The sequence below is a fragment of the Lissotriton vulgaris genome, chromosome 1_1 (assembly GCF_964263255.1).
Source record: "Lissotriton vulgaris chromosome 1_1, aLisVul1.2, whole genome shotgun sequence".
NCBI lineage: Eukaryota > Metazoa > Chordata > Amphibia > Caudata > Salamandridae > Lissotriton > Lissotriton vulgaris.
Window position 1 is genome coordinate 377,934,464 of NC_141685.1, and position 12,439 is coordinate 377,946,902.

Here is a 12,439-nt window from a genome sequence, read left to right on the forward strand (position 1 = left end):
TCATTGCAACGCCATCGTTTACAGGGCGTGAGATGCCTTCATCGCACTGCCATCGCTCACTGGGCGTGAGATGCCTTCATTGCACCGCCATCGCTCACAGGGCGTGAGATGCCTTCATTGCACTGCCATTGCTCACAGGGTGTGAGATGCCTACAATGCACTGCCTTCGCTCACTGGGCATGAGGTGCCTTCATTGCACTGCCTTCGCTCACTGGGCGTGAGATGCCTTCATCGCACCGCCATCGCTCACTGGGCGTGAGATGCCTTCTTGCACCGCCATCGCTCACAGGGCGTGAGATGCCTTCATTGCACTGCCATTGCTCACAGGGTGTGAGATGCCTTCATTGCACTGCCATCTCTCATCGAGTGTGAGATGCCTTCATTGCACTGCCATCGCTCACCGGGCGTGAGATGCCTTCATTGCACTGCCATCGCTCACTGGGCGTGAGATGCCTTCATTGCACCGCCATCGCTCACTGGGCGTGAGATGCCTTCATGGCACTGCCATCAATCACTGGGCGTGAGATGTCTTCATTGCACCGCCATCGCTCACAGGGCGTGAGATGCCTTCATTGCACCGCCATCGCTCACAGGGCGTGAGATGCCTTCATTGCACCGCCATCGCTCACAGGGCGTGAGATGCCTTCATTGCACCGCCATCGCTCACAGGGCGTGAGATGCCTTCATTGCACCGCCATCGCTCACAGGGCGTGAGATGCCTTCATTGCACCGCCATCGCTCACCGGGCGTGAGATGCCTTCATTGCACTGCCATCGCTCACTGGGCGTGAGATGCCTTCATTGCACCGCCATCGCTCACTGGGCGTGAGATGCCTTCATGGCACTGCCATCAATCACTGGGCGTGAGATGCCTTCATTGCACTGCCATTGCTCACAGGGTGTGAGATGCCTTCATTGCACTGCCATCGCTCACTTGGAGTGAGATGCCTTCATTACACTGCCATCGCTCACAGGGCGTGAGATGCCTTCATTGCACTGCCTTCGCTCACTGGGCGTGAGATGCCTTCATCGCACCGCCATCGCTCACTGGGCGTGAGATGCCTTCATTGCACCGCCATCGCTCACAGGGCGTGAGATGCCTTCATCGCACCGCCATCGCTCACAGGGCGTGAGATGCCTTCATTGCACCGCCATCGCTCACAGGGCGTGAGATGCCTTCATTGCACTGCCTTCGCTCACAGGGCGTGAGATGCCTTCATCGCACCGCCATCGCTCACTGGGCGTGAGGTGCCTTCAGGGCACTGCCATCGCTCACTGGGCGTGAGATCGGATACACCCAACTCAAGAAGGCTGAGCAGGAATCCCTTAAATCCCACACCACACCTCTCCAGGGACTCCTGCCTCCAGGCGCTGGGACACCCCTGCTGCTGCCGGTATAGCCGCTCCCGTTCTGAGGGCTCTCAGCTGAGTGAAGTAAGAACACAGCATATTACATGCCTACACTTGGCTCACCCCACCTGGTAAAGCAGGTCTTTTACCGCCAGACTGGCTCTGTTATTACATTAATTACAGCTTCATGTTTCACGCCATGCTGTGTCTAGATTGGTTGCGGGTGTTACTTCCTTCTATTGATGCATCTAACTTTTTACATGTCTGTGTTGTGAAATTCCTTTAAAAAAAGAAGAGAATCACTTCCATTTAAAAAGACAAACACTGAGTAAAAGTCAGTAAATCTAAAACTTCAATGCACAACCTACAGGTCGCGAGAGGAGCCGCGCCGTTCATCCTGCTTAGTTCTGCCGGTGGGGTGCTCCTGAACCCGGGTTTTGTAGGAGATCTGGGCCAGAAGCATTACTTCGTGTACCTATTTTAAGGCCTTTATTTTACCTTTTTCACGACTTTCTGAATATGCTCGTGGGACGGTTTGATTTCACACAGATCAGTAATGTTAGTTTCCATCAAAAGTACTTGCTCGTCCCCCCTTGTCACCCCCTGCTTATTTGTGATTGTTGCTCCCTTATGCAGCCAGGGTTGTACCTACCCCAGCCTACAGCCAGAGCTGTAGAGTAAGAAGGGAGGGAACAAGCCTGGGGCGAGGGAGGGGGACTTAGAGTAATAGGATTGACTGTAAATGATCCAGGTGTATTACTGTAGAAGGTGACGGCCTTCATTCATAGAGACCAGAATGTCTCACTCAAACCCATACGTATCTGAGACCCCACGGGGTTCGTGAAGACACGTCCATTTCTAGCAACAGCCCTGAAGTGATTTTTGAGGACTCACAGAAATTTAAGGTCTCTCAAAAGAGCAGATTTTTCTATAACTCTTTACAAGCTAATTTAAACGTAAAAAAATCCTAAACATGTCAATGGACTGAAACACAGCAAACATCTTTGAACATTGTAAACAAACAAGTCCACCTTTTTCTAAAAACCCTGAAACGATTGAGACTTGTTAAGGACTTCACCTTTTAGCAGGGCCTGGTGTCCAGTGGTGACCAGTTGTGCCAACAAGAGGCATGGGGTGCCGTCCCATCTTCAGTATTCGACTGGCAGTCAATTGATTGTGGGCAAGCATCATTACCTGTCCCTCATCCATTCAATCAGGATTTGTAAAGAGAGGCTAATCACCCGATGGGGTATCCAGGCGCTTGCAGGTCCCGGAGGCTTATTCGAACAGCCAGGTCTTGAGGGCCATCGGAATTCCAAGGTGAAGGGATGGTCTGAGGTGGGGAGGCTGTTCTAGGTCTTTGCTGCGATCACTCTACCTTAATTCATAAAACATCCACATGTACAGAATACTACAAGGCTACTGGCTGCTCCAGCTCTTTTTTCCAGCAATGTGAGCTAGCCTTTGGGTTGGATGACTTCAACCAAGCACTTTGCTGCTGGACCATGTTGGCCCGATTCACAAAGGGGCTTATGTGTAGTAAATATATGAGAGTGGAGTCTCTGCACTCGGGGCGGAATCCCGGCACAGCGTACTCATGCATTCATTCAAAAACAAAGGTTAAAGTAACGTTATAGCTAGGTGAATTTGTCAGTGGCAAAATAACCTTTTTGAACCAAAAAATAAATAAACACAATCACCTCTATAGCTTGAGCCCCTGTCATGCACTGCGTATGACTCTCGCCAGTCCTCTCATGCAGTTTGGGCACCAGATATTTACCTGGGCACCACGAGATGGTACATGAGCTTGGAGAGTACATGTGACTGTATTGCACATTAGTTTCACAAACCCCCCTGAAAGGAAAAGGGACGTTGGATAACGGGCCACACAGCTCCAGTGGTGGCTTGTACTGTTTCTATTATATCTCATTATATATCACTATTTGCAGAGTGACTGACATTATAGGTCCTGATGAATGCCTGTTGGCAGAAACATGTTGACTTTATAAGACCAGGGTATATCTGTTGACGCCCTTGTTCCTCTTGCATTTTAATCATGTTGCTGTGACCACTTAACAAACTTTCAGTTGGCCCAGACAGACATTTTTAAACCCCACTTTCTTGCTCTTTTGCACTCTGCCCTTAACTCACCCATCTTTTAACGCTCATCTTCTGAGAAAACACCTCTGCTCCTCACTTCGGGGAGTCGTAGCCCACACCACAGTGTGAGGAGGGAACCCATATCATGAAGCATGTCACCTAACGGTGAGTGAGGGCTCTCGTCCTGAAGGATCTCTCTCCCCTCTCATACATTTCTAGATAGCACTTGTCCTTCTTGAGTATAGAGTTCCTTTCCTTCTGTTTTTTTTTCCATCAGTCTACACTTGGCCAAAGAACTTCTGTTTGATTTATGACCTCACATATGACATCACTCATGACTTGTACTTTACCATCATCCAATGAGTGTGTTAGTTTGTTTCATAGTTTACATAGTGGCGGGAAACTACCATATTACTTTTCTACCTAATTTTGAACAGCCTGTGTCCAGCTATTGGGTGCAAGCGTTTACAAAACACATAAGCTTCTAATGCATCATAGGCGCAGAGAGGTATTGAACACTTTACAAATCTTTGTATTGAAGAGTAACTCTGGGTATTGGTGACAGCATGTTCCACACAAGGTTTTTGGTACTGCACAGAAAGTTTTCAACAGGGCAATTATTATACATACTAAGTATAGTAAGCAGCCTTGAATTATTAGAGAGAATCATCTCAGCATGAAAATGTCTACTTAACAGAGAAGACAGTGTGCACCAGTTACTAACCCATGTACTTGTGCTTGTTGTGCTTCAGAACATCCGCTATCTGTCAAGCTTTCACGACAGTATGAAGGCTACAGGTAGTATGATCTTTAGCACCATTGCACATTGGTTATTTTAAAAGAACAGTTGTTCTTTGGACAAGTTTTGCATAGAGCGTACACTGAACTTAGTAGATACTTTTTAATACTCTGTGGTGTATTTCTCATGAGAGTTTCACTGTCTTCAAACAGTGTAGTACAGAGTAAACTCTCTCCATAGAGTAAGCACTGTTACCAGTAAACCCACTTTTCAACTCATATCCACTTCATTTCTCGATGTAAGTTCAGTGACTGTTGAGGTTTGATACAGGTAAAGTGTTTACATAGTAGGCCATTAGTTAAGTAACAGGGCTGTAGGAAGTTGCTTTACTCTAAACAGTTGTATACAGATTGAACACCCTTAAAATCGTCATGCAGCGCCCACGCTGTAGAATCCTTCAAATGACGAAGAGCCAACCCATCAGTAGCTTGTGCAGTGATTTTTATTTATAATTTCATGAATGCCAGCGCGCCCGCCATGACGCGTTTCGCCTCGGGTAGAAGCTTGATCACATGACCTCCGTGTGCAGGATAGGTTATCATTTCATCTGTGGTTTATAGCCAACATGAACTCGACTACCAGCCTGGGAGGAGCTTTGTCAAGCCAGTGAAAAGGGGGACAGCACTCTCTTCTGGCGCGTTGTTAACAGGCCTTGTTTTGCTGAGGGCTCCGGTCAACTTCCATGTCATCATATTTCAGAGGAACAGTGGGTGGATCATTTTGAGGGCCTTTATAATCAGGGGGCTGATCGGAGTGTTAATATCCATGCTGCAACTTTGTCCACTGATAACGAAGTGGCCTTCACGTTAGATAAAACCACAAAAGGCATTCTAGCTCTGTCTAGCAACAAGGCCCCAGGTCCAGACAAGATACCACCTGACCTTATTAAAGGAAATATGGAGGTCTGGGCTCTTTTATTAACGCAGGTCTTGAATGCGCCTGTGCAGGAGGGGACACTACCCTCTTGGTCAACTGTGGTGATTGTCCCCATTTTTTAGATGAGGGATAAAGAGAACCCACAATTTTACCGTCCAATTTCTTTTACTGGATACTACGGTTAAGGTCTTGGGTAGGGTGATCCTAAATAGGCTGTGCAGCTGGGCAGGTGAAAGGAAGATTCTGGGTGATGTCCAGTATGGCTTTAGGGTGGGTAGGTCGACTTCAGACCAATGTTTGAACCTCCACTTAATTATTAATAAGTATACAGTGACTCAGCCTGAATCCTTACACCTGGCTTTCATGGACTTGACGTCTGCTTTTTATAGGGTGAACCTAGCAAAACTCTGGGCTTTGATCCGCGAGATGGGGGTCGATCCCAGTATTGTGGGTCTTTTAGCTGGTCTCCACTCAATGACCTCAGCCTCTGTGCGCTTTTCTCAAGGTGATAAGTCCACTCTTTAGTTTGGGACGAGTTGTGGGGCTCAGCAGGGGTGCTTACTGGCCCATTTTATGTTCTCTTTAAAGGTGAATGGATTGGAGTATGCGTTTCTTCAGTTTCGGTCAACTGTCCTAAGATTGGTGACAGATCTCTCTCTGTCCTATCATATGCGGATGACGCGGTTCTAATGGCCGGACTGCACAGGGGTTGCACCTGTTGTTGGCCAAGTACGTGTCTTTTATGGGGCTTCTCGACTTGTTGGTTAACTTTACGAAGCTCTACAAAATGTCTGTGAGCCGCAAAGCAACAAGGAGCAAGACCTTCAAGGTATCACATTTTACCCTGAGTAAAGTCTAGGTCTTCCCCTATATGGGTGTTTTATTTGATGTTATTAATTGTTGGAAACCTCTGATTGAAGCCAAAAGATCAGAGTCTGTAAAAACTATGGGGGCTGTTTTTAGTTTGGCACATAGGTTTCGGTCCAGGTGTGAGAAGGTGAACGCGGGGATCACATTCCTACCTGCATATAAGGACCTTTTCCGTAGACACAGTGGTTCTCTTGACACCCGATTCCCGAGAGGTGAGTTTCGGAAGACGGAGGCCAACACAAAACCATGAAACACACCCTCCTATCCTATCTCTCCACAGCAGGATTACAACTCGAGACTGGAAGTAGGAGGAGATGAACCCGGAAGTCCTTCCCCGAATCCAATGAAAGGAGGGCGGCATGAAGAGGAGGGGTCTTTGACCGACTACGGAGTAGAAACAAGCGGGAAGTTGGATGAGGGAGTACCAAGGAGAGAAGACGGCGACTACGGGAGGAAAGACGAGGACGACGGAGTCCTGTTTGTCTTTTGGTAGCACTAATACTGATTGAGGTCCATTTGCGTTCGCTCTTCCCCTCACATACTGAGTACCCAAAAACCCCTGAACAAGTGGTTTAGAAAGACTCGTCGAACCCTTAAACGAGCAAGCACTTGGTGTGGTGATGGTTAGACTTTAATTACCTTCCCCATCACAGTGATTGACGGCTCCCTTTTCTCCTCTCTTATGAGCCTCCGGGGTGACACGAAGAAGACAGAGGAGCTGGGACCAACCATCTCCAATTCCCAGCCAAGCTCAACTAGGATGGAAGAGAGAGAAGAGGGAAAAGGAACACCTGCCGTACCATCTGCTGCCCCTATCACTGACAATAAAAAACGCACCTTTGGAAAGTATATTCAGCCTCCGCGTCTGTTTATCCGACCTGCCCTCCCACACTAGGGTACTAAGGGATCTTCTAAAGATTTATCAGGCCTAGTGTATTGCACAGTTGTGGTATGGAAGTGAGGCCTGAGGCTATGTTAAGTTGGATCGGATTCAAACAATGCAGAATAATTTCTTGCGTAAGTTGATTCAGGCCCCACTCAACCCCAGCATTTTCTGTACATGAAGAACTGTGTCTTGATTATTTCTCGGATTTGATAGCTCTAAGCCTGCTCATGTGCTAGATCAAGATTTGGAGCAGGGCGGAGGTGAAGTTAAGTCGTTTGATTCTTGAGGACTGCCTGGTGTTGTATTGGGTACTAGCATACCGTGGATTGTGCATGTTAAGGCGGTCTTGTTTTCTATAGGTAGGCCAGACATTTGTACCAACTCCACTCCACTCTCCGTCCAGGAATTGGGGAGTGTTAAAAGGTTGTTGTTGGAACGCTCCAGGATGGAGAGAGAATGTTTAGAACTCCAGAAGCTTTCTACTAAGGGTCACATACTTTTGAATACTGTGCAGGGTATGGAACCGTATTTGGGTTTGGTTCGATCAAAGCATGACAGGTTTTTATTGGCCAGGTTTTGATTTAATCACTTGCATTACATGCTGGTGTCCCCATGTGGATGGGTTCGTGGTGCGAGAAGGCACAAATTTGTCTCCGCAGAATACGCTCCATTTTATAAAGTTTTACCCTTACTTCAGATCTGTGACTGGGGATGAGTGTCTGAAAAGTTTCAGTGTTCCACCCATCATCTCCTTGTGTTGGCTTTGTTCGCCCTAAGTTGGCAGGGTATGTGCAGACGTGGGTCCCTTGCACACTTTGCCACTGGATTCAAGCTAGCCTGGCTGATGAGGGGTGTTACCCCGAAACCGGTCCCAGGATGCTTGTTTACGGTCCTGGGAAGACCTGGTTGGCAGTTACGGCTGGACTATTACCATGAGGAATAGGGTCAAGACAGATTTTCATATGGCTGGGTCTGAACTGGGATAGCGAAGTGAGCTAAAGAACGATGATGGATTCAACCCAGATCTGTGACTGGAGGTGAGTGTCTGAAAGGTTTCAGCGCTCCCTACATCATCTCCTTTGTTTGCTAGGAAGTGTTTTTTAATCCTCTTGCTTAAATCATTGATTGTTAAACAAGTTAGGTCTTCCCTGATGTATCTTCACATGTTTTTCTCCAAACTGGTGATTTTTTCGGTTTCATCTTTTTTACAAGCTGTCTGGGTGTCAAAAAGTTGAGACCAGATTATTGTATTAATTGTTTTAATAACATTGTCTTCAAGGCCAATTTTATTGTCTATTTTTATGTATGAAATTAATATTACTGACATTTGACTTTGATTCTTTTATGGTGATTTTGTTTGCCGAATAAAGATTTATTGAATTAACAGTGAAATCTAGGTTAACGTTCATATGAATTATCTTCACATTGAATTGTACTTATTTTTGAATTGTTATGACTTCATTGCTTATTTCCAAGTTTAAAAAATGTGGATATGAATTAGAATACAATGTGAGATTCATCCTGACACTGACTTTAATATAGCATACAACTCACTGCAGCACTGAAGCACTTTCAGCACAAAAAGAATTACCATTTTTAACTTTGGGAATGAGCATTTTGCATTGATAAACAGCACTTCAATAATGTAAATGTGTATGATAAGACTGACAATCTAATATAGCCCTCATTTTTTAATCTTTGTGCTTAGTGAGTTATATTGTGGATGATTTTTTTTATATTGAATGCATTAGCACTTTAGTTGTGACTTGATTGACAAGCCAATGTAACCATTCTTTGCTGTGTCACTCTCAATCTTTACACTTGATTATATTCATGGGATTCATTACCCCATTTATGGAAATACTCTTTTTCTTCTCTACCACTTCCCCCTCCCTTTCTTTATTGGTGATCTGATTACCTGACAAGACCTTCTTGTGAATTGATATTAATTGAGGGGATTAAAAAGAGAATGGTGCTAGAAAATGTGAAATTACACCTTTTGAGGGTCATGGGTTCTGAGAAGTTGGCCTGGCATATGCTGTCCACTATTCTAGTGGGCACCTTGCACCAGTCCCAACGACTCTTATTGATGGTAGGTTTAAAGACAACCTATATAGAAAGATATCCTAGTGGTAGCTGTGGAAAGCAGCCTTCAGGCTAAGTCTTGAAGGAATGTAAAGCAGCTTGTTTTACCAGTCTATAATCTCATGAATGACCAAATGAAAGGAGAACCACACCAGGTATATACATATATAAAATATATGTATTTATTCTAAACACACTCCTCTAGTCTCTTTATGAGGCTAGAGGCAATAGTACATCAAGTAAACTTATTCAGCACACAGTAAATTAGCAGAGGTATACCTTTTGCCCTAGGAGCCTCACAAACCATATACTAAGAAAGTGGTAGAAGAACCACCACTGATATAGATACAAGACCTAGAGCCTGTAGAACTGCTGGGCCACCAGGAACCACCCAAGGTAGTGACACGGTGGATCCAAGGGGGACGCATGCAGTGTCTTAACACAGCCATGAATAACCATTAACTTCTTTTTTTTTTAAACAAAATTTTATTGATTTTCATTTTTCTTCACAGCATACAGGCTTATAAAAAACAAAGCAAATCTGTGTTTCATATACCTTATTACATTATCTACCACATACTATCGCAGTGCTTCTGGTTCACGTTTCAAAGATCCATTGTCGTATAATATCATCTGCAGTTGCACTATGGTGTAACCCCGTCCTAGTCGGGGAAAGAATGTTATTATGCTATGTCAGCTTGTTCTATCATAACATAACTTTGGGTGCCTTTATATTGCTGACTTAACAGAACATATCATACTTAGAAAAAAAGAAAAACACTGTAACTGTGTGGCGCCCACCCCCACCCACGGATCCTGCTTACATACATATAGAGCCTCTCCCGGTACAGCCGCCGGCACTGGCTCGATCATTGTCCGTACATCCGTCCCACTTCTTCAGATACCCAGGACCATGGCACTCTCACTCATAGGTTTATTTATTACCCTAGGAATGGCTAACATTTTCGTCTAAGGGTATGTCCAAAGATCTGCATGTCTCCAACATGACGTCCCAATCCAGTGCAATTGGGGTCTTGCACAGTCCTCTGGCCTCTTTCCGCCGCAATGCAGCGCTCTCTGCTACACCCCACCTCAACAGTTCACTGTGCATGTATTGTGGGTGGTGTCTTTGACTTCCACCGCATGGTAATCGCTCGCACTGCCAATAGAAGCGCCAGATTTTCAAATCTATATTGCACTTTGTGCTTAGAAGCTCCCTTCCACAGTCCAAGGAGACAGTCCCCCATTGCATCAGCCACCTCCCTTTTTGTGATGTTCGCTGTGTGACCCCTGATCAGGTCCAAAAACCTAACGATCCGTGGACAGTACCATACCATAGGTGCTAGATCCACTCAATAATACATACAGAGTGTCTAGGAGTCAGACAGAGAAAGAGGAGCTCAATTCATCGAAGACCCTTGACATGACAGAAGAAAGTATTGTGAATTTAATCTTTAAATAACACCATGTGATATAATATGAAAAAATGCACGTGATCAGTCAGCTGTACATCCTGTCAAGTTTACGTGGCGTAAGGTACGCCCTGTGTAGGATCATAGTTTGGATATATTTAAAGCGCGCATTCCGTGATACCTTTTTAGGGTGCTCCAGCACCCTCTCCGACTCCTTATCCGCAATTAGGGTGTCCCCAAATACTGCCGCGCCGCCCTCCAGCATCTCAGCGCCGTATGTAGAAGGGGGAAATGTCCTGCGGTATTTTACTATGCGGCAACAAAAGTGTATATAACGCCCCTGTGCTAATATCTCGCTCTGTCATCCCCATATCTCTCCTGCATATTGCGCCCTGCTAACCAGTAGGATAGCCACTGTAATTGACGGGCCTAAAAGTATGCCCTGAGATCAGGCATTCCCCAGTCCCCCTCCAGACGTGCCGCGTTGTAACTTCTTCAGGCTGATCCTCCGCCTGCCCGACCCCCAGATAAGTTCAACTAGCAAGGTATTCATCAATCTAAAGGTAGTATTTGGAAGCATTACCTGTATGTTCATAAAATAATAGAGCAGTCGCAGAAGGACCACCATTTTGTCGATCGCTGCCCTGCCTGCCACCGACAACGGCAGGGATGTCCAGAAGCTAACACTGGACCTTATGGCTCTCAAAGCTCTATTCAGGTTCCCCTCCAGCATATCCACCTGGGTCCTATATACATGGATGCCTAAGTATTTGAACGTATGGGAAGCGATCTTAAATCTCAGCGTTCCAAATCTAAAATCCGGCATGGACCCCTGCTCTTTAAAGAAGAAGACCGTCGATTTTGCAGGGTTAATAGCGAGGCCTGACAGTCTTTCAAAGGAGGGAAATAGTGCAGCCGTAGCGTCCGTGGGGGAGCGGAGGTCGCATTGGTATAGTATGATATCATCAGCATTTGCCGAGAACAGATGTGTGGTAGCGCACACAGTTATCCCCATGTCAAGCAGATCTGTCCTAATCTTTACTGTCAAGGGCTCAAGAGCTAATATAAAAATAAGGGCAACCCTGTCTCGTGCCCCTATGGATTATGTACTTCGCTGAGATATGCCCTCCTGTCCTTGCTCTAGCCGTGGGAGCAGGATATAGAAGTCTGATCCAAGCAATGTACTCCTCCGGCAAACCAAATTGTGCTAGGGCCCTGAATATATATTCCCAGTTAATCGCGTCGAACGCTTGGCGCATATCTAACGAGATACAAACAGCAAAGTCTGATCGATTCGGGGCCTCTGCAAGCAGGTGATGCAGCTTTCTAGTGTTCATGGATGTGCTACGCGCTGGCAGAAAGCCAGTCTGGTCTATATGGATCAACTTGTGCAGCGTTGGTAGAAGTCTATTGGCCAGAACTTTGCTGAGTATTTTGTACTCCGTCGTCAGTAGCGATAGAGGCCGGTAACTAGCCATGTCTGTGAGGTCCCTACCCGGCTTCGGGAGTGATACCACCAGCGCCTGAGCTGTAGTGAGGGGCAAAGCTCCCTCCTTCAGGGCCTCCCTATATAGGACTCCCAATTGGGGTACAATGATATCCACAAAGGAGGAATAAAATTCGGCTGGTAAGCTGTCTAACCCAGGGGTCTTATTACGGGGGGGCCCTCAATGGCAGCCCTGATTTCCGATTGAGTAACCGGTCCCAGCAATTCTTTCCGAGCATCCGCTGTAAGTTGGGAGCATTGAACTGCGGATAAAAACTCATCTATATCCGTATTAACTCCCTCTTCTGGCGCGCTATAAAGGCTAGCGTAATATTGCCTGAAGGCCTCGTTAATTTCTCCCTGGGTGGCCGCTACACCCCCCGTGGCAGTAGTAATCTCATTAATCACCACAGTAGGGGGGTCATCTCGCAGTAGTTTTGCCAGAAATGTCCCTGCCTTGTCAGCAACTGTGTGGGTCATTTGAGTGTATCTTTGGTGGTCTATGACTCGGAGGGACTCCAAAAGTTCGGCATGTCTGATTTTAGCTTCCTGCAAGGGGGCTTGCTGTTCCTCCTT